Source organism: Pristiophorus japonicus, chromosome 2, assembly GCF_044704955.1.
Source record: "Pristiophorus japonicus isolate sPriJap1 chromosome 2, sPriJap1.hap1, whole genome shotgun sequence".
NCBI classification, from domain to species: domain Eukaryota; kingdom Metazoa; phylum Chordata; class Chondrichthyes; family Pristiophoridae; genus Pristiophorus; species Pristiophorus japonicus.
In genome coordinates, this window is record NC_091978.1 from 131,303,601 (window position 1) to 131,323,599 (window position 19,999).

The 19,999-nt window shown below is 46.6% G+C and overlaps 1 protein-coding gene across 2 annotated transcripts in view; it reads left to right on the top strand.

Moving 5' to 3' along the window:
* Nucleotides 1–19,999, top strand: part of cwc27 (CWC27 spliceosome associated cyclophilin) — a 349,321-nt gene that overhangs the window by 73,156 nt on the left and 256,166 nt on the right. The gene's annotated exons all lie outside the window — the stretch shown is intronic.

Sequence of the window (19,999 nt, forward strand, 5' to 3'; positions counted from 1 at the left end):
CACCGCCATTCAATGAGGTCATGGCTGAACATGCAACTTCAGTACCCCATTCCTGCTTTCTCGCCATACCCCTTGATCCCCCTAGTAGTAAGGACTTCATCTAACTCCTTTTTGAATATATTTAGTGAATTGGCCTCAACTACTTTCTGTGGTAGAGAATTCCACAGGTTCACCACTCTCTGGGTGAAGAAGTTCCTCCTCATCTCGGTCCTAAATGGCTTACCCCTTATCCTTAGACTGTGTCCCCAGGTTCTGGACTTCCCCAACATTGGGAACATTCTTCCTGCATCTAACCTGTCTAACCCCGTCAGAATTTTAAACGTTTCTATGAGGTCCCCTCTCATTCTTCTGAACTCCAGTGAATACAAGCCCAGTTGATCCAGTATTTCTTGATTGGTCAGTCCCGCCATCCCGGGAATCAGTCTGGTAAACCTTCGCTGCACTCCCTCAATAGCAAGAATGTCCTTCCTCAGGTTAGGAGACCAAAACTGTACACAATACTCCAGGTGTGGCCTCACCAAGGCCCTGTACAACTGTAGCAACACCTCCTTGCCCCTGTACTCAAATCCCCTCGCTATGAAGACCAACATGCCATTTGCTTTCTTAACCGTCTGCTCTACCTGCATGCCAACCTTCAATGACTGATGTATCATGACATCCAGGTCTCTTTGCACCTCCCCTTTTCCTAATCTGTCACCATTCAGATAATAGTCTGTCTCTCTGTTTTTACCACCAAAGTGGATAACCTCACATTTATCCACATTATACTTCATCTGCCATGCATTTGCCCACTCACCTAACCTATCCAAGTCGCTCTGCAGCCTCATAGCATCCTCCTCGCAGCTCACACTGCCACCCAACTTAGTGTCATCCGCAAATTTGGAGATACTACATTTAATCCCCTCGTCTAAATCATTAATGTACAGTGTAAACCGCTGGGGCCCCAGCACAGAACCTTGCGGTACCCCACTAGTCACTGCCTGCCATTCTGAAAAGTCCCCATTTACTCCTACTCTTTGCTTCCTGTCTGACAACCAGTTCTCAATCCATGTCAGCACACTACCCCCAATCCCATGTGCTTTAACTTTGCACATTAATCTCTTGTGTGGGACCTTGTTGAAAGCCTTCTGAAAGTTCAAATATACCACATCAACTGGTTCTCCCTTGTCCACTCTACTGGAAACATCCTCAAAAAATTCCAGAAGATTTGTCAAGCATGATTTCCCTTTCACAAATCCATGCTGACTTGGACCTATCATGTCACCTCTTTCCAAATGCGCTGCTATGACATCCTTAATAATTGATTCCATCATTTTACCCACTACCGATGTCAGGATGACCGGTCTATAATTCCCTGTTGTCTCTCTCCCTCCTTTTTTAAAAAGTGGGGTTACATTGGCTACCCTCCACTCCATAGGAACTGATCCAGAGTCAATGGAATGTTGGAAAATGACTGTCAATGCATCCACTATTTCCAAGGCCACCTCCTTAAGTACTCTGGGATGCAGTCCATCAGGCCCTGGGGATTTATCGGCCTTCAATCCCATCAATTTCCCCAACACAATTTCCCGACTAATAAGGATTTCCCTCAGTTCCTCCTCCTTACTAGACCCTCTGACCCCTTTTATATCCGGAAGGTTGTTTGTGTCCTCCTTAGTGAATACCGAACCAAAGTACTTGTTCAATTGGTCCGCCATTTCTTTGTTTTCCGTTATGACTTCCCCTGATTCTGACTGCAGGGGACCTACGTTTGTCTTTACTAACCTTTTTCTCTTTACATATCTATAGAAACTTTTGCAATCCGTCTTAATGTTCCCTGCAAGCTTCTTCTCGTACTCCATTTTCCCTGCCCTAATCAAACCCTTTGTCCTCCTCGGCTGAGTTCTAAATTTCTCCCAGTCCCCGGGTTCGCTGCTATTTCTGGCCAATTTGTATGCCACTTCCTTGGCTTTAATACTATCCCTGATTTCCCTTGATAGCCATGGTTGAGCCACCTTCCCTTTTTTATTTTTACGCCAGACAGGAATGTACAATTGTTGTAGTTCATCCATGCGGTCTCAATGTCTGCCATTGCCCATCCACAGTCAACCCCTTAAGTATCATTCGCCAATCTATCCTAGCCAATTCACGCCTCATACCTTCAAAGTTACCCTTCTTTAAGTTCTGGACCATGGTCTCTGAATTAACTCTTTCATTCTCCATCCTAATGCAGAATTCCACCATATTATGGTCACTCTTCCCCAAGGGGCCTCGCACAACGAGATTGCTAATTAATCCTCTCTCGTTACACAACACCCAGTCTAAGATGGCCTCCCCCCTAGTTGGTTCCTCGACATATTGGTCTAAAAAACCATCCCTTATGCCCTCCAGGAAATCCTCCTCCACCGTATTGCTTCCAGTTTGGTTAGCCCAATCTATATGCATATTAAAGTCACCCATTATAACTGCTGCACCTTTATTGCATGCACCCCTAATTTCCTGTTTGATGCCTTCCCCAACATCACTACTACTGTTTGGAGGTCTGTACACAACTCCCACTAACGTTTTTTGCCCTTTGGTGTTCTGCAGCTCTACCCATATAGATTCCACATCATCCAAGCTAATGTCCTTCCTAACTATTGCCTTAATCTCCTCCTTAACCAGCAATGCTACCCCACCTCCTTTTCCTTTTATTCTATCCTTCCTGAATGTTGAATACCCCTGGATGTTGAGTTCCCAGCCCTGATCATCCTGGAGCCGCGTCTCAGTAATCCCAATCACATCATATTTGTTAACATCTATTTGCACAGTTAATTCATCCACATTATTTCGGATACTCCTTGCATTAAGACACAAAGCCTTTAGGCTTGTTTTTTTAACACCCTTTGTCCTTTTAGAATTTTGCTGTACAATGGCCCTTTTTGTTCTTTGCCTTAGGTTTCTCTGCCCTTCACTTTTCCTCATCTGCATTCTGTCTTTTGCTTTTGCCTCCTTTTTGTTTCCCTCTGTCTCCCTGCATTGGTTCCCATCCCCCTGCCATATTAGTTTAACTCCTCCCCAACAGCACTAGCAAACACTCCCCCTGGGACATTGGTTCCGGTCCTGCCCAGGTGCAGACCGTCCGGTTTGTACTGGCCCCACCTCCCCCAGAACCGGTTCCAATGCCCCAGGAATTTGAATCCCTCCCTGCTGCACCACTGCTCAAGCCATGTATTCATCTGCGCTATCCTGCGATTCCTACTCTGACTAGCACGTGGCACTGGTAGCAATCCCGAGATTACTACTTTTGAGGTCCTATTTTTTAATTTAGCTCCTAGCTCCTTAAATTCATTTCGTAGGACCTCATCCCTTTTTTTTAACCTATGTCGTTGGTACCAATGTGCACCACAACAACTGGCTGATCTCCCTCCCTTTTTAGAATGTTATGCACCCGCTCCGAGACATCCTTGACCCTTGCACCAGGGAGGCAACATACCATCCTGGAGTCTCGGTTGCGGCCGCAGAAACGCCTATCTATTCCCCTTACAATTGAATCCCCTATCACTATCGCTCTCCCACTCTTTTTCCTGCCCTTCTGTGCAGCAGAGCCAGTCATGGTGCCATGAACTTGGCTGCTGCTGCCCTCCCCTGATGAGTCATCCCCCTCAACAGTACCCAAAGCAGTGTATCTGTTTTGCAGGGGGATGACTCCTTCCTTGCACTGCTCTTCCTGTTGGTCTTCCATTCCCTATCTGGCTGTGGACCCTTTCCCTGCGGTACGACCAACTCGCTACACGTGCTACTCACGTCATTCTCAGCATCGTGGATGCTCCAGAGTGAATCCACCCTCAGCTCCAACTCCGCAACGCGGTCCGTCAGATCTCTCCTTTTGTTGCAGTCGCAACAAATGGTTGTTTGTTCACCAACAAGCTTAAATATATATTGACTCAACAGTGTAGTAATACAACTGTCTTCAGATTACATTAAATGATGAGCAAGAAAATGACTAGCAAGTAATACAACCTGGTTTCTAAACCCCAGATTGATCAGGCCCGACTTTCTGGGCTGTGTACTTCCAACCGTCTGAGAATTCTAATTTCAAAGAGGGAATGCTCTATATATTTTTTTAATTTGGTCATGGGATGTGGGCGTGCTGGCAAGGCCAGCATTTATTGCTAATACACTTGAGAAGGTGCTGGTGAGCCGCCTTTGTGAACTGCTGCAGTTCATTTGTAATCTCACAGTGCTGTTTGAGGGGGGTGGGTGGGGGGGAAGTTGCAGGATTTTGACCCAGCGACGATGAAGGAATGGTGATATATTTTCAATTCAGGATGGTGTGGACTTGGAGATAATGGTGTTCCCATGTGCCTGCTGTCCTTGTCCCTCTAGGTGGTAGAGGTCATGGGAGGTGCTGTCAAAGAAGCATTGGCAAGTAGCTGCAGTACATCTTGTAGGTGGTGGATGGAGTGAATATTTACGGTGGTGATCGGCTGCTTTATGCCGGATGATGTTGAGCTTCTTGAGTGTTGGTGGAACTGTACTCATTCAAGCAAGTGGAGATTATTCAATCACACCCTGACTTGTGCCTTGTCGATGTTGGAAAGGCTTTGGGGAGTCAGGAGGTGAGACACTTGCCACAGAATCATCATCGTAGGCAGTCCCTCGAAATTGAGGAAGACTTGCTTCCACTCCAAAAGTGAGTTCTCAGGTGACTGAACAGTCCAATACAGGAATTACAGTCTCTGTCGCAGGTGGGACAGACAGTCATTGGAGGAAAGGGTGCGTGGGGAGTCTGGCTTGCCGCGCGCTCTTTCCGCTGCCTGCGCTTGTTTGCTGCATGCTCTTGGCGACGAGACTCAAGGTGCTCCGCATCCTCCCGGCTGCTCTTCCTCCATTAGGGCAGTCTTTGGCCAGGTGTCGGTGGGGATGTTGCACTTTATCAAGGAGGCTTTGAGGGTGTCCTTGAAACATTTCCTCTGTCCACTTGGGGCTTGCTTGCCATGTAGGAGTACCGAGTAGACCGCTTGCTTTGGGAGTCTCGTGTCGGGCATGCGAACAGTGTGGCCCGCCCAACGGAGCTGGTAGAGTGTGGTCAGTGCTTTGATGCTGGGGATGTTGGCTTGAATACCCAACCTCTGACCTGCTTTTGTAGCCACAGTACTTATGTGGCTGGTCCAGTTAAGTTTCATGTCAATGGTGACCTCCAAGATGTTGATGGTAGGGGATTTGGTGATGGTGATGCAGTTGAATGTCAAGGAGTGGTGGTTAGACTCTTGTCGGAGTTGGTCATTGCCTGCCACTTGTGTGGCGCAAATGTTACTTGTCACTTATCAGCCCAAGCCTGTATGTTGTCCAGGTCTTGCTGCATGTGGGCATGGACTGCTTCTTTATCTGAGGAGTTGCGAATGGTACTGAAGACTGCAATCATCAGCGAACGTTCCCACTTCTGACCTTACGATTGAGAGAAGATCCTTGTTTAAGCAGCTGAAGATGGTTGAGCCATGGAGACTACCCTGAGGAACTCCTGCATCGATGTCCTGGGGCTGAGATGATTGACCTCCAACAACCATAACCATCTTTTAGTAGAGCGTTTTCCCTCTGATTCCCATTGACTTAAATTTTACTCGGGCTGCTTGATGCCACAATCGGTCAAATGCTGCCTTGAGCAGTGAGCAGGTTATTGATGAGTAAGTGCCACTTGATAGCACTGTCCATGATACCTTCCACTTTGCTGATGATTGAGACTAGACAGGCGTGCCCTGTCATCATGGAATCATAGAATGACACAGCACAGGAGGCCATTCGGCCCATCGTGCCTGTGTCGGCTCTTTGAAAGAGCTGACCAATTAGACTCCCCTGCTCTTTCCCCATAGCCCTGCAAATACAGTATTTCCTTTTCAAGTATTTATCCAATTCCCGTTTGAAAGTTACTTCTGAATCTGCTACCACCGCCCTTTCGGGCAGCGCATTCCAGATCCTAGCAACTCGCTGCGTAAAACAAATTCTCCTCATCTTCTCTCTGGTTCTTGTGTCAATTATTTTAAATCTGTCTTCTTTGGTTAGCGACCTTATTGCCAGTGTAATCAGTTTCTCATCTTTGATAAAATTATAAAGTTAACTGAAGCCTATAAAAAAATACCGTAGATCTTCATTAATTAGCTAATGACTGGAATTACTTCAGTTTAATGCAAAGTATTGTGAATATAAGTGGTTTTCTAACTTCACCAGACACTTCCTCACATCACACGCATTAGTTTGAATAATACTGAATCACTGATCTGAATATCAGCCAAAGGTGGTAATTGGGATTGGATTTGTCCTGCTTTTTGTGGACAAGACATACGTGAGCCGTTTTCCACATTGTAAGGTAGATGCCAGTGTTGTAACCGTAACCGTACTGGAACAGTTTGGCTGGAGGTGCAGCTAATTTTGGAGCACACAATCGGTCAAATGCTGCCTTGATGTCAAGAGTCATGCATTCACCTCACGTCTGGAATTCAGCTCTTTTGTCCATGTTTGGACCAAGCCTGTAATAAGGTCTGGAGCCAAGTGGTGCAGCCAGAACTCAAACTGAGCATAGGTGAGCAGGTTATTGGTGAGTAAGTCTTCAGCACGACAGCCGGGATGTTGTCAGGACCCATACCCTCGGAGTGAAGAAATTTCTCCTCATCTCAGTCCGAAATGGCCAACTGAGATTCTGAGACTGTAACCCCTGGTTCTAGACTCCCCAGCCAGGAGAAACCTCCTCCCTGCATCTACCCTGTCAAGCCCTGTAAGAATTTTGTATGTTTCAATGAGATCATCTCTCATTCTTTTAAACTCTAGAGAATATAGGCCTAGTCTACTCAATCTTCTAATAGGACATTGTCCCCCATTCCAGGAATCAGTCTGGTGAACCCTCGTTTCGCTCCCTCTATGACGAGGAGACCAAACCTGTACAAAATACTCCAGGTGTGGTCTCACCAGGGCCCCATATAATTGCAGTAAGACCTTTTTACTCTGCTATTTAAAGATCATATGGATGAACTTCAACAATTGTACATCCCTGCCTGGAGTAAAAATAAAATGGGGAAGGTGGCTCAACCGTGGCTAACAAGGGAACTTAAGGATAGTGTTAAATCCAAGGAAGAGGCATATAAATTGGCCAGAAAAAGCAGCAAACCTGAGAACTGGGAGAATTTTATAATACAGCAGAGGAGGACAAAGGGTTTAATTAGGAGGAGGAAAATAGAGTATGAGAGTAAGCTTGCCGGGAACATAAAAACTGACTGCAAAAGCTTCTATAGCTATGTGAAGAGAAAAAGATTAGTGAAGGCAAACGCAAGTCCCTTGCAGTCAGATTCAGGTGAATTTATAATGGGGAACAAAGAAATGGCAGACCAATTAAACAAATATTTTGGTTCTGTCTTCCGGAAATATTAGGGGACTGAGGGTCGAGTGAGAAGGGGGAGCTGAAGGAAATCCTTATTAGGTAGAAAATTGTGTTAGGGAAATTGATGGGATTGAAGGCCAATAAATCCCCAGGGCCAGATAGCTTGCATCCCAGAGTACTTAAGGAAGTAACCATAGAAATAGTGGATGCAATGGTGACCATTTTCCAACAGTTTATCGACTCTGGATCAGTTCCTATGGACTGGAGGGTAGCTAATGTAACACCACTTTTTAAGAAAGGAGGGAGAGAGAAAACGGGTAATTATAGACCGGTTAACTTGACATCAGTAGTGGGGAAAATGTTGGAATCAATTATTAAAGATGAAATAGCAACATATTTGGAAAGCAGTGTCGGGATCGGTCCAAGTCCGCATGGATTTATGAAAGGGAAATCATGCTTGACAAATCTTCTAGAATTTTTTGAGGATGTAACTAGTAGAGTGGACAAGGGAGAACCAGTGGATGTGGTGTATTTGGACTTTCGAAAGGTTTTTGATGGGATCCCACACAAGAGATTGGTGTGCAAAATTAAAGCACATGGTATTGGGGGTAATGTACTGACGTGGATAGAGAACTGGTTGTTACACAGGAAGCAGAGAGTCGGGATAAACGGGTCCTTTTCAGAATGGCAGGCAGTGACTAGTGGGGTGCCGCAGGGCTCAGTGCTGGGACCCCAGCTATTTACAATATACATTAATGATGTAGATGAAGGAATTGAGTGCAATATCTCCAGGTTTGCAGATGACACTAAGCTGGGTGGCTGTGTGAGCTGTGAGGAGGATGCTAAGAGGCTGCAGGCTGACTTGGACAGGTTAGATGAGTGGGCAAATGCATGGCAGATGCAGTATAATGTGGATAAATGTGAGGTTATCCACTTTGGTGGCAAAAACACGAAGGCAGAATATTATCTGAATGGCGGCAGATTAGGAAAAGGGGAAGTGCAACGAGACCTGGGTGTCATGGTACATCAGTCATTGAAAGTTGGCATGCAGGTACAGCAGGCAGTGAAGAAGGCAAATGGTATGTTGGCCTTCATAGCTAGGGGATTTGAGAATAGGAGCAGGGAGGTCTTACTGCAGTTGTTCAGGGCCTTGGTGAGGCCTCACCTTCAATATTGTGTTCAGTTTTGGTCAACTAATCTGAGGAAGGACATTCTTGCTATTGAGGGAGTGCAGCGAAGTTTCACCAGACTGATTCCCGGGATGACAGGACTGACGTATGAGGAGAGACTGGATCGACTGGGCCTGTATTCACGAGTTTAAAAGGATGAGAAGGGATCTCATAGAAACATATAAAATTCTGACGGGGCTGGACAGGTTAGATGCAGGAAGAATGTTCCTGATTTTGGGGAAGTCCAGAACCAGGGGACACAGTCTAAGGATAAGGGGTAAGCCATTTAGGACTGAGATGAGGAGAAACTTCTTCACTCAGAGTTTTAAGCTGTGGAATTCCATACCGCAGAGAGTTGTTGATGCCAGTTCATTGGATATATTCAAGAGGGAGTTAGATATGGCCCTTGCAGCTAAAGGGAGCAAGGGGTATGGAGAGAAAGCAAGAAAAGGGGCACTGAGGTGAATAATCAGCCATGATCTTATTGAATGGTGGTGCAGGCTCGATGGGCCGAATGGCCTACTCCTGCACTTATTTTCTATGTTTCTGATTATCTCATCATACTAACTCTGCGTTGGCTTGACTGCGGATGAGTTGTGCCCCTTATTGCCAGACTTCATCTCTTATCCTGGCTGTAGAAACAGTGTGTACCTCTCAGGAATGCGTAAAGTCTATGTTATCAGAGTACCGGCTTTTTTCTGGCCTTGTATGGTGCCTTCAAATACTACAAATGTGAGCAGCTCCCCGTGTTGGCTATGCGAGTCTCTTAACAACCAGCTTTCTTATCTTGGTAAGACCCACCTCTTGATCTTGGAGTTGTCATAGTTTTGAAGACTTCTATTTTCTGTCTTTGAGCTTCATTTTGTTCACACATTGGAAAGATTCATCCACCATATTTTCACCACATTCACTCTCTGGCTAAAATGATGGAGCAAAGCAAGCTGGGATATTGTGACGATTTTCTTCGCTTTAAACCATTTTCATAAAATATTCGAACAAGCTTCACGTTCTTTGTGCCGTTAAATGCAAAACAGCCTAATTGACTTCTGGAAGGTATTTGTTTTTACTCTCGCGTCTTTAGGATAATCAGAGGTGAGAGCAACTAAGACTTTAAACTTTTCTAACTAATGGTTTTATTGACATTAAAATAGTACAGGTTTACAGATAGAGATGCATACAACCTTTAAATCAGTAGTACAATTCAAAACTTAGAATGTTCGATTCTTCTGCTTCGTGAACACTGAGAGGATAATTCTCCGCTGAAATCCTGCTTAGTAAGAGGTTAATCCTCCATCGAATTCCTGCGTCACGTTCTTCGGGTTTGACTCGTGGACTGAGCCCTGGTCAGTCTTGTGGACTCTCTTGTACCATTCTTGCTGACAATAATAACATCTTTCAGTAATTTTCCATTTTCCCTTTCCAGTGGTTACACAGGCTGCTACCAAACAGCACCTGGTGTTTCCCATGGTCTCTCAAGGACTCCTTTTCTGTAGCCTTCCAGACAGTGTACATAACATTTTTCTAACTTGTTCAACCTGCCCGGCATGCCCTCTTGAGCAGTCTGTTTAACAGTTCTTTTAACCAAACATTGCTACTTTAGCAGGTAATTAATCTAGATGAAGTCCAAACATGCTTCAGTACTTTAGATGAATATTACTGTGGAAGAAGCTTTTACTTGATCTTTTTTTGAAAAAGTCCAGAGAATGTAGCTTAACTATATTTTGACTATTAGCAAATTTTACACTTGAATGTACAATAATACTGAGGCACTCGAGACTAATTGCTCAACATGCAAAGAGACACTGCATGTCTTGGATATCATAGATATGATGTTGGAATGAGGCAATCCATAGATGAAGAAGGATATTCAAGGTCATGGAAAGTATGAAACTGTCGAACTTTTCTGCAGAATCTGGATCCTAAAACAGTAGGGACAGGATCCAATTCTAATGAACAGTGAACCAAAAGAACCTATGGATTTTGCTCAGGAGTAGGCCATTTGTCTCCTCAAGCTTGCTCTGCCATTCTTTTCTTATTATTCGTTCCGGGTTGTGGGTGTCGCTGGCAAGGCCAGCATTTACTGCTAATTGCCCTTGTGAAGGCGGTTGTGAGCCGCTGCCTTGAGCTGCTGCAGTCTTTGTGGCGAAGGTACTCCCACGGTGCTGTTAGGGAGCAAGTTCCAGGACTGACCCAGTGACGATGAAGGAACGGCGGTATATTTCCAAGTCTGGTTGGTGTGTAACTTGGAGGGGAACTTGCAGGTGATAGTGCTCCCATGCGCCTGCTGCCCTTATCCTTCTAGGTGGTGGAGGTCGCGGATTTGGGAGGTGCTGTCGAAGAAGTCATGGCGAAAAGATCAAGGCTGATCTTCTACCTCAACTCCACTTTCCAATTTTTTGAGGATGTAACGAACAGGGTGGATAAAGGGGAACCAGTGGATGTGGTGTATTTGGATTTCCAGAAGGCATTTGACAAGGTGCCACATAAAAGATTACTGCACAAGATAAAAGTTCACGGGGTTGGGGGTAATACATTAGCATGGTTAGAGGATTGGCTAACTAATGGAAAACAGAGAGTCAGGATTAATGGTTCATTCTCTGGTTGGCAATCAGTAACTAGTGGGGTGCCGCAAGGACCAGTGCTGGCACCCCAACTATTTATAATCTATATTAATGACTTGGAAGAAGGGACCGAGTGTAACGTAGCCAAATTTGTTGACGATACAAAGATGGAAGGAAAAGCAATGTGTGAGGAGGACACAAAATCTGCAAAAGGACATAGACAGGCTAAGTGAGTGGGCAACGATTTGGCAGATGGTGTATAATGTTAGAAAGTATGAGGTTATGCACTTTGGCAGAAAAAAATCCAAAAGCAAGTTATTATTTAAATAGAGAAAGATTGCAATGTGCAGCAGTACAGCGGGACCTGGGGGTACTTGTGCATGAAACACAAAAGGTTAGTATGCAGGTACAGCAAGTGATCAGGAAGGCCAATGGAAGCTTGGCCTTTATTGCAAAGGGGATGGAGTATAAAAGCAGGGAAGTCTTGCTACAGTTATACAGGGTATTGGTGAGACCACACCTGGAATATTGCATATAGTTTTGTTTTCTATATTTAAGAAAGGATATACTTGTTGTGGAGGCAGTACAGAGAAGATTCACTAAGTTGATTCCGGAGATGAGGTGGTTGACTTATGAGGAAAAGTTGAGCAGTTTGGGCCTCTGGACTGTCCATTTAAAACTGAGATGAGGAACAATTTCTTCTGAGGGTTGTAAATCTGTGGAATTTGCTGTCTCAGAGAGCTGTGGAAGCTGGGTCATTGAATACATTTAAGACAGGGATAGACAGTTTCTTAACTGATAAAGGGCTATGGGGAGCAGGCAGGGAAGTGGACCTGAGTCCATGATTGGATCAGCCATGGTCGTATTAAATGGCAGAGCAGGCTCGAGGGGCCGTCTGGCCTACTCCTGCTCCTATTTCTTATGTTCTTAAGCAGTATTCATAACAAGAGGGTGGGAGCGACCATTAATCTTCTCATCTCCTGACATTCTACCACATTCCTGTTTGGACTTTGCAAAAACCTCTGAAAATTGCTGAATTAATGGGCCAAGTTTCGGGCCGTGCCTAGAACGCGCAGCCCCGACATGGACGCCTGTTTATCGTGCCACAAAGTGCACCTAAAAAATACTTACCGATTCTCTGGTTCCCTGCAGGTCCTCTGGAGCTGGGCGTGGCACAGCAAGAGCTGTGGGGGTCACTGACAGGTCCCTGCGCTGAAAACAATGCCGGGACCTCTGCACATGCACGCTACAGTGGGCTCCAAGCACCCAAAACTGTGTGGGAGGGGCCCAAAGCACGCAGCCTCTAGCCCTGGCCGAATGGCCTCACTGGGGCTGTGTGGATCAGGCTGCACCTCCCACGCCCAGCTACTGCTTCCTCCCGACCCGACTCGAACCCCCTCAGCCCCCCGGACCCGATCCGACTCGCGCTCCCTTCCCCGGGACCCGACCCGACCCGAGCCCGCCCCTCCCAGCCCCCGGACCCGACCCGAATCGCGCACCCGCCCCCGGACCCGACCGGACCCCGGACCCGGCCACCTACCTGTAAATCCGGTGCTGGGCCTGGGCCAGGCCTGTTCAGGCTCCCTCTCCTTTCTCCCCCACTGCCCCCCCCCCCCCCCTCCCTCCCCCTTCTTCCTCCCTTCTCTCCTTCTCCTCCTTCTCCTCCCCCTCTCCTCCTTCTCCTCCCCCTCTCCTCCTTCTCCTCCCCCTCTCCTCCTTCTCCTCCCCCTCTCCTCCTTCTCCCCCTCTCCTCCTTCTCCTCCCCCTCTCCTCCTTCTCCTCCCCCTCTCCTCCTTCTCCTCCCCCTCTCCTCCTTCTCCTCCCCCTCTCCTCCTTCTCCTCCCCCTCTCCTCCTTCTCCTCCCCCTCTCCTCCTTCTCCTCCCCCTCTCCTCCTTCTCCTCCCCCTCTCCTCCTTCTCCTCCCCCTCTCCTCCTTCTCCTCCCCCTCTCCTCCTTCTCCTCCCCCTCTCCTCCTCCTTCTCCTCCCCCTCTCCTCCTCCTTCTCCTCCCCCTCTTCTCCTCCTTCTCCTCCCCCTCTTCTCCTCCTTCTCCTCCCCCTCTTCTCCTCCTTCTCCTCCCCCTCTTCTCCTCCTTCTCCTCCCCCTCTTCTCCTCCTTCTCCTCCCCCTCTTCTCCTCCTTCTCCTCCCCCTCTTCTCCTCCTCCTCCTCCCCCTCTTCTCCTCCTCCTCCTCCTCCTCCCCCTCTTCTCCTCCTCCTCCTCCCCCTCTTCTCCTCCTCTTCTCCTCCTCCTCTTCTCCTCCTCTTCTCCTCCCCCTCTTCTCCTCCTCCTCCTCCCCCTCTTCTCCTCACCTCCCTCCTCCCCCTCTTCTCCTCACCTCCCTCCTCCCCCTCTTCTCCTCACCCTCACCTCCCTTCTCCTCACCCTCACCTCCCTTCTCCTCCTTCCCCTCACCTCCCTTCTCCTCCTCCTTCCCCCTACCTCCACCCCTACCTCCACCCCTACCTCCACCCCTACCTCCACCCCTACCTCCACCCCTACCTCCACCCCTACCTCCACCCCTACCTCCACCCCTACCTCCACCCCTACCTCCACCCCTACCTCCACCCCTACCTCCACCCCTACCTCCACCCCTACCTCCACCCCTACCTCCACCCCTACCTCCACCCCTACCTCCACCCCTACCTCCACCCCTACCTCCACCCCTACCTCCACCCCTACCTCCACCCCTACCTCCACCCCTACCTCCACCCCTACCTCCACCCCTACCTCCACCCCTACCTCTCTTCTTCCTCCTCTTCCTCCTTCCTCTTCCCCCCCCCCCTGTAAAACTGAAGTGTTTTATGTTTGTAAACTTCCCTTTAAACACCCCCCCCCCCCCCCCCAGTTCCCTATGCCTGGTTTGTAACCTATGCCTGATTTTCTAAGTGTAGACAAGGTTTTTCTGAGCATACAAAAATCTACACTTACTCCATTCTAAGTTAGTTTGGAGTAAGTTTTCACTGCCTAAACTTTCAAAATGGGCGTAAGTGGCCGGACACGCCCCCTTTTGGGGAAAAAAAATCTGTTCCAAACTGAAACTGTTCTAACTGACTAGAACTAGAGCAAACTAAATGCCGAGAATTGCAATTTCTAAGATACTCCATTCTAAACCAGTTGCTCCAAAAAAACAGGAGCAACTCAGGCCGAAACTTGGCCCCAATGTATTGACCACGTGGTCTACAGTCCCGGGAAGGGTACTCTGGTTTTATTAATCGCATGGGCATCTGAAATAGGTGTTGGTGGTCCCTTCTTAAAGTGCCACCAAAGACAATTATTAGCGTAGTCAAGGACAGCCCGGTGTTTATGCAGCTCGTTGCGTCTGAGGATATCTTTCTGGTCATGGGTGGTCATATATACAGGAGAGGGAACATCAATGGAATTCTCATTGATGGACAATACTGGAGCTCAATCCCTGATTAGCTAACTGAGTAGAAGCATTAAAGCTGGAAAAGGTTAGGGCGGTGCAAGAATGGGAAAAGGGAGCGGAGTCATGTAAAATAGTCACGGCGGAACCGGAATCCACAAGCATAGCATAGCGGTGGCCTCCATGATCAGTGGCCCGGACAAAGGTTCCTCCGTCCTCCCCATACCAGACAGGAGAAGACATGATTAACACGGAAGCCCGTGACCATCATTGGGGCCATGAGTCTGGGAGCACATCTCCTCTATGAGAAACAGACGGAACGTTTTGCCCCTTTTTATGATTGCGTTTCATGGCCTCAACTGCTGCCAAAAGGCCTTCCAGTTTTCTGCAGATGGTTCAAATCAGGCCCGTTACCATCACAGATTGGGGGTTGGTAACGTGTGCCATTATTTGGACATTGACTATAGTGACATTCGCGAGCATAATGTCCAGGCTTATAACAAATTACGTTGCGTCTGTCTCCCGGCTGGGGAGGGTCTGTAGAGTCAGAGGAGCTTCCACCACCAACACTTTGGACTCAGTAGTGGCGAGGGACAATTTTACTCAGTCCCAAGCTCAAACAAGAGTCCAACAGATCATCCCACGGGGTTCCCTGATGGACAGTAATACCAAGAAAGGGGTAAGAGAGCGTTGATGAATGTCAGTTTAAATCCCTCAGTTTCCCAAAACTCTTGACCGTCATGGTTTTCTTGGGACTGGTCATACAAATCATACAATCGATTTGCAAAGGCCATGGGGTGTTCGTTAGCCTCATGCTGGGCGTCCCCAGCCACGTGGGTGAAATTGACTTATTTCATGCCCAAATGGGTAAAAATTGCATCCATGACATTCCACCAACCCTTACTTTTATCATGGGTTTCTCGTGGATGTGATGCCTTGAGTTGCCGTGAGGCACTTGCCAACAGAATTTGTTTTAAGTCTTGTCAACTCTAACTCAGGGTGACACCAACAGGAATCACTCCAGTCACTTGCTAGGGCAACTGTGTTCGTTCTCCAGTTTATTGGCCGTAATTCTTCGGCCAGTGCTTTGCACCCTGGTGGGGTCAAACTTCTACTGGCAGTAGATATTTCCTCATTTGGAGGCAGGTTGTAGGCTATAGAAGCGGTATCATTGTCAAATTTATCATCCAAGTGTGTAGGATCACCAAATTGAGTGGTAGTAGTGACTATATTAATCTGCTTGGTTTCTACCAGGGCAGCGGGTGAAGTGACTATCCTGCTTGGTTTCTACTGGGCAGTTTGTCCTGGATAGGGAGGGGGTGCGCAGAGAATGAGGGACTATTTTGGTAGGTGGGGTTATTATTGCACTGGGCTTTTCTTGTTGGATCATCCAAATTAATAATGGATTCACGGGTTTAAGGCGACTGACGACTGCAACAGCTGCTGTTTGTCTCCCCAGTTTTCCCTTCAATTGTATAATTTGTAATTCGCATTGAGTATGGTCGGCGCTCGCCAGAGGGGGTTTCTCGAGTAATTCTCTCAAGGCCCCCCTGGTGTCCTTAAGTTGTGAGATCAGGGATTCATTTTTAATTTCTAAAGCCTTGTTATTCTCATAGACCTGATGATGGCATCTTAAAGCAATTTGTGCTTCATCTGCTGAGGCTTGCTCTTGTCGGAGAGGGGCACAGGCGTGATGTGTCGGTCCTGCCAGTCCTCTAAGTCCCTTTCAAGTTGTACATTTCTCTCTTTCAGGAGTATAACTTCACTTCTCAAGTGAACTGCACAAGCCAGCCTATTTCTTGCTTCCTTAACTTTACATTTCTTCGCACCCACCTGGGACGCTATCTCACCCCAAATCTCAGAGTAACTCTTCTCGCTCTTCTCATCACCCTGCACTATTCCAATTACCGCTTGGGCCCACGGGGCTCCTAACTTATCTAAGAGACTGTTCGCAACTTTGTCTCTAAAATATGCAGCTGCCATCCTTGGCAACGCCGAGTATCTTTATAAACCAAAACCATCCTCAACTCTCTGACCATAATAACCCTTTTACACTTCTAACTCAGCTCGCCAATTTGTTAGAAATAACCAGTTTACGGCTAATTCTGGTCACTTTAAATAATCAGGTTCGCGTGTAAACCAATATCGTGGGTATATTGTGTTTAATCAGAGTTTAAAACTGAATATAACACATTAGTTATATAGCAAAAACATACGACCATGACAAGTAGCAGATACCGATCCGATCAGTACGCACGCAAGCAGTTCTCTGAGTGGCTTTCACCTAGAGCCTATAGCTCTCTCCTCCTCCATCTGTGAGGACAGCCTTCAGGAGGTTACTTTTATTCTCTTTTTAGGGGTGGGCTTGAAATGGGATATTGACAAAGCCTTTTAACCTATAGAGGTTCCCCTAAAAACTCAGTGCCCAATGGGGCTTTGAGTTCTTTGTCTTGATTCTTGAAACAAAGCCCTCCCTAAAGATGTCTCATGATCTTGTCAACATGTCTTTTCTGTTTATACTTTTCTCATGGTCCTTCCTTTGGAATTTGTGTCTTATCTCCCTGGTCCCTATCCTCTCGGGTATAATTAATACAAGGCCTAGTCCAGTAGTCTTTCAACCATGAGGCCCAAATCAGAGCTGCCTTACTTCAGTTGGTCATTACCTGTCTTTACAACCTAGCAAGCTACTTTGTGTTTGTTAACTTCCCCAACTTCCTTCCATTCTAAGTAATTCTATACTAATTAACTTTTACTTATCTTCACAAGCAGTTCTGTTAAATTAATTTAAATTCCTAATTTAGCATTATAACTTGATTGTTAATAATATCGAGCTTAGTTGGTTAAATTAAAGATACATAAACAAAGTTGAAGTTTTAACTTGAAAACAATGGATAATTGTATATGGCTGTCATAATGCAGAATGCTATAACATCAGCAGGGAACCAAAATATTAGCACTTCTATGCATCTATCTAATCTGACGAGACTTGTTTCCAGTTCTAACACAATCATGTAAACACAGCATTATTTGCATCACAGTTTTGTTTGCATAACCATATACATTTTGGACACCCCTGAATTCTAACAGACCAGAATTGGAGGAGCACAGTGACCTCGGAGGGTTGTAGGACGGGAGGAGGTTACAGAGTTAGGGAGGGGCGGGGCCATGGAGGGATTTGAATCCAAGGATGAGAATTTTAAAATCGAGACTTTGCCAAATCAGAAGCCAATGTAGCTCACTGAGTACACGGATGATGAGTGAACGGGACTTGGTGCAAAATAAGAACACTGTGAGAACACCTTCATCTCACGGACTGCAATAGTTCAAGAAGAAAGCCTGTCACCATATTCTTGAGGGAATTAGATATGGGCAATTCTTAAGGGCCTTGCCAGCGATGCCCTCTTTCGAAGAATGAATTTTTAAAAAAAATGCGGTCATTTGAATGAGTGAGAACATGGGCTCAGGCATGTTGAGAGACTTGCAACATGTGAAGGGTAGTTAGGAAAGCCTTAATAATTCAAGCCCTGAAGTTTGCCGCACGCTCTTTCTGCTGCCTGCTCTTGATTTCTGCATGCTCTCGGTGATGAGACTTGAGGTGCTCAGCGCCTTCCCGGATGCTCTTCCTCCATTTTAGGCAGTCTTGGGCCAGGTACTCCCAGGTGTTGGTGGGGATGTCGCACTTTATCAGGGAGGCTTTGAGAATGTCCTTGTAACGTTTCCTCTGCCCACCTTTGGAACTCCTTCACGGCAAATGAGCCAAATAGAGCACTTGCTTTGGGAGTTTCATGTCTGGCATACGAGCCATGTGGCCTGCCCAGTGGAGCTGATCAAGTGTGGTCAGTGCTTCAATGCTGGGGATGTTGGCCTGGTCGAAGACGCTAATGTTTGCGTCTGTCCTCCCAGGGGATTTGTAGGATCTTGCGGAGACCATCGGTGATATTTCTCCAGTGACTTGAGGTGTCTACTGTACATAGTTGTGAGGCTGGAGGATATTAGAGTTAGGGAGGGGCGAGGCCATGGGGGGATTTGAAAACAAGGATGAGAATTTTGAAATCGAGGCGTTGCTTAACTGGAAGCCACTGTAGGTTAGTGAGCACAGGGGTGATGGTGAAGGGGACTTGGTGGGAGTTAGGACACAGACAGCAGAGTTTTAGATAACCTTAAGTTTATTCAAAAGGGGGTTAGATATGGCCCTTACGGCCAATGGGATCAAGGGGTATGGAGAGAAAGCAGGAAAGGGGTACTGAGGTTGAATGATCAGCCATGATCATATTGAATGGTGGTGCAGGCTCAAAGGGCCGAATTGCTTACTCCAGCACCTATTTTCTATGTTTCTATGATTAATACATGGGTTACGGTATCAGTGATGATGTGGAAGAGGAAATGGTGGAGGTGGACAATGTTGCAAAAGTCGAAGAAAGTTGCCTTGGTAATGGAACGGATGTAGGGAATGAAGCTCTTAAAAAGCTAAAAGATTGACCCCATCAGTAAAGTAACACATACAAGAGTCACATGTAGTCGTAAAAAAGAAAAAGGACAGCCGTGAGGAGAGAGAAAATGAACGAGACAGAAACAATAAGAAAAGCTGCCAGTCAAAGTGATACTATTACAAGTACAGGGCAAAATTTCAAAATTTGCAGATGACACAAAACTTCGAAGTGTAGTGACCAGGGAGGAGGATAGTGAGACATTGTGGCGGAGTTGCGGCAAATGTTTGTGGTGGAGGAGCGGCGAGAGATCTTGGCGGAGGTGCAGCAAATGAGGGTACAGGGCCCAGAAGAGCCAGGGGCAGCACGGGCCAGCCCACACTGCAATGTGTGCACGCACTTGGTCCATGCAGCAGAGCAGGTCTCCAGTCGTCCTAGTTAACCCTGGCCACTGGATAAAGACCTAGCTCTGTCAAGCCTGTGTGGTGGCTAATGTGCAACGGTCACCACATGTTTAAAAAAAAATCCACGCACAGGTACCTTTCACCCGCTCAATTGGAGTTCAGGACTGGAATATCGGGTCCTTCATTGAAACATCTGAGAACTCAGCCCTTTTGGTGTGAAAGCAAGTCATCCTCGTTCGAGGGACCGCCTATGATGATGATTACAAATCCTATTTTGCCATAGATATCTTTTGGGGTTCACTGGCTTCATTTTCTGCTATAACGATCTTTGCGTCTGACTTAATAGTCGACTCACCGTGCACAGTTTCTACTTGTATAGTAACACTACAATAAAACCCCTCCTAGTGACCTGCTCTGGATGGTCATATCTTTTGCATGAATGTTTCTTTAATCTATCCATAGGCAGACCAAGTTAACACTAGATAAAGTTGCAGTTTGTTTTGAATAATAAGCCTCTTCATTCCACAGTAAGGTGAAATATACAAAACAGTAGGTATGATAAGTGTTGATTAGTTTAATCGGTGCAATTTAGCTTCACGTAATATCAGAAATAATGAATGCGTGACACTGTCCCACTTTCAAATTTCTTCATGGCTTTTCCTTACCCTGTCTTAATGATCTCTTCTGTGACATTAAAGTGAAGCCCTGTCATCCTGTGGAGGAGGATGTAAAATATCCCATGA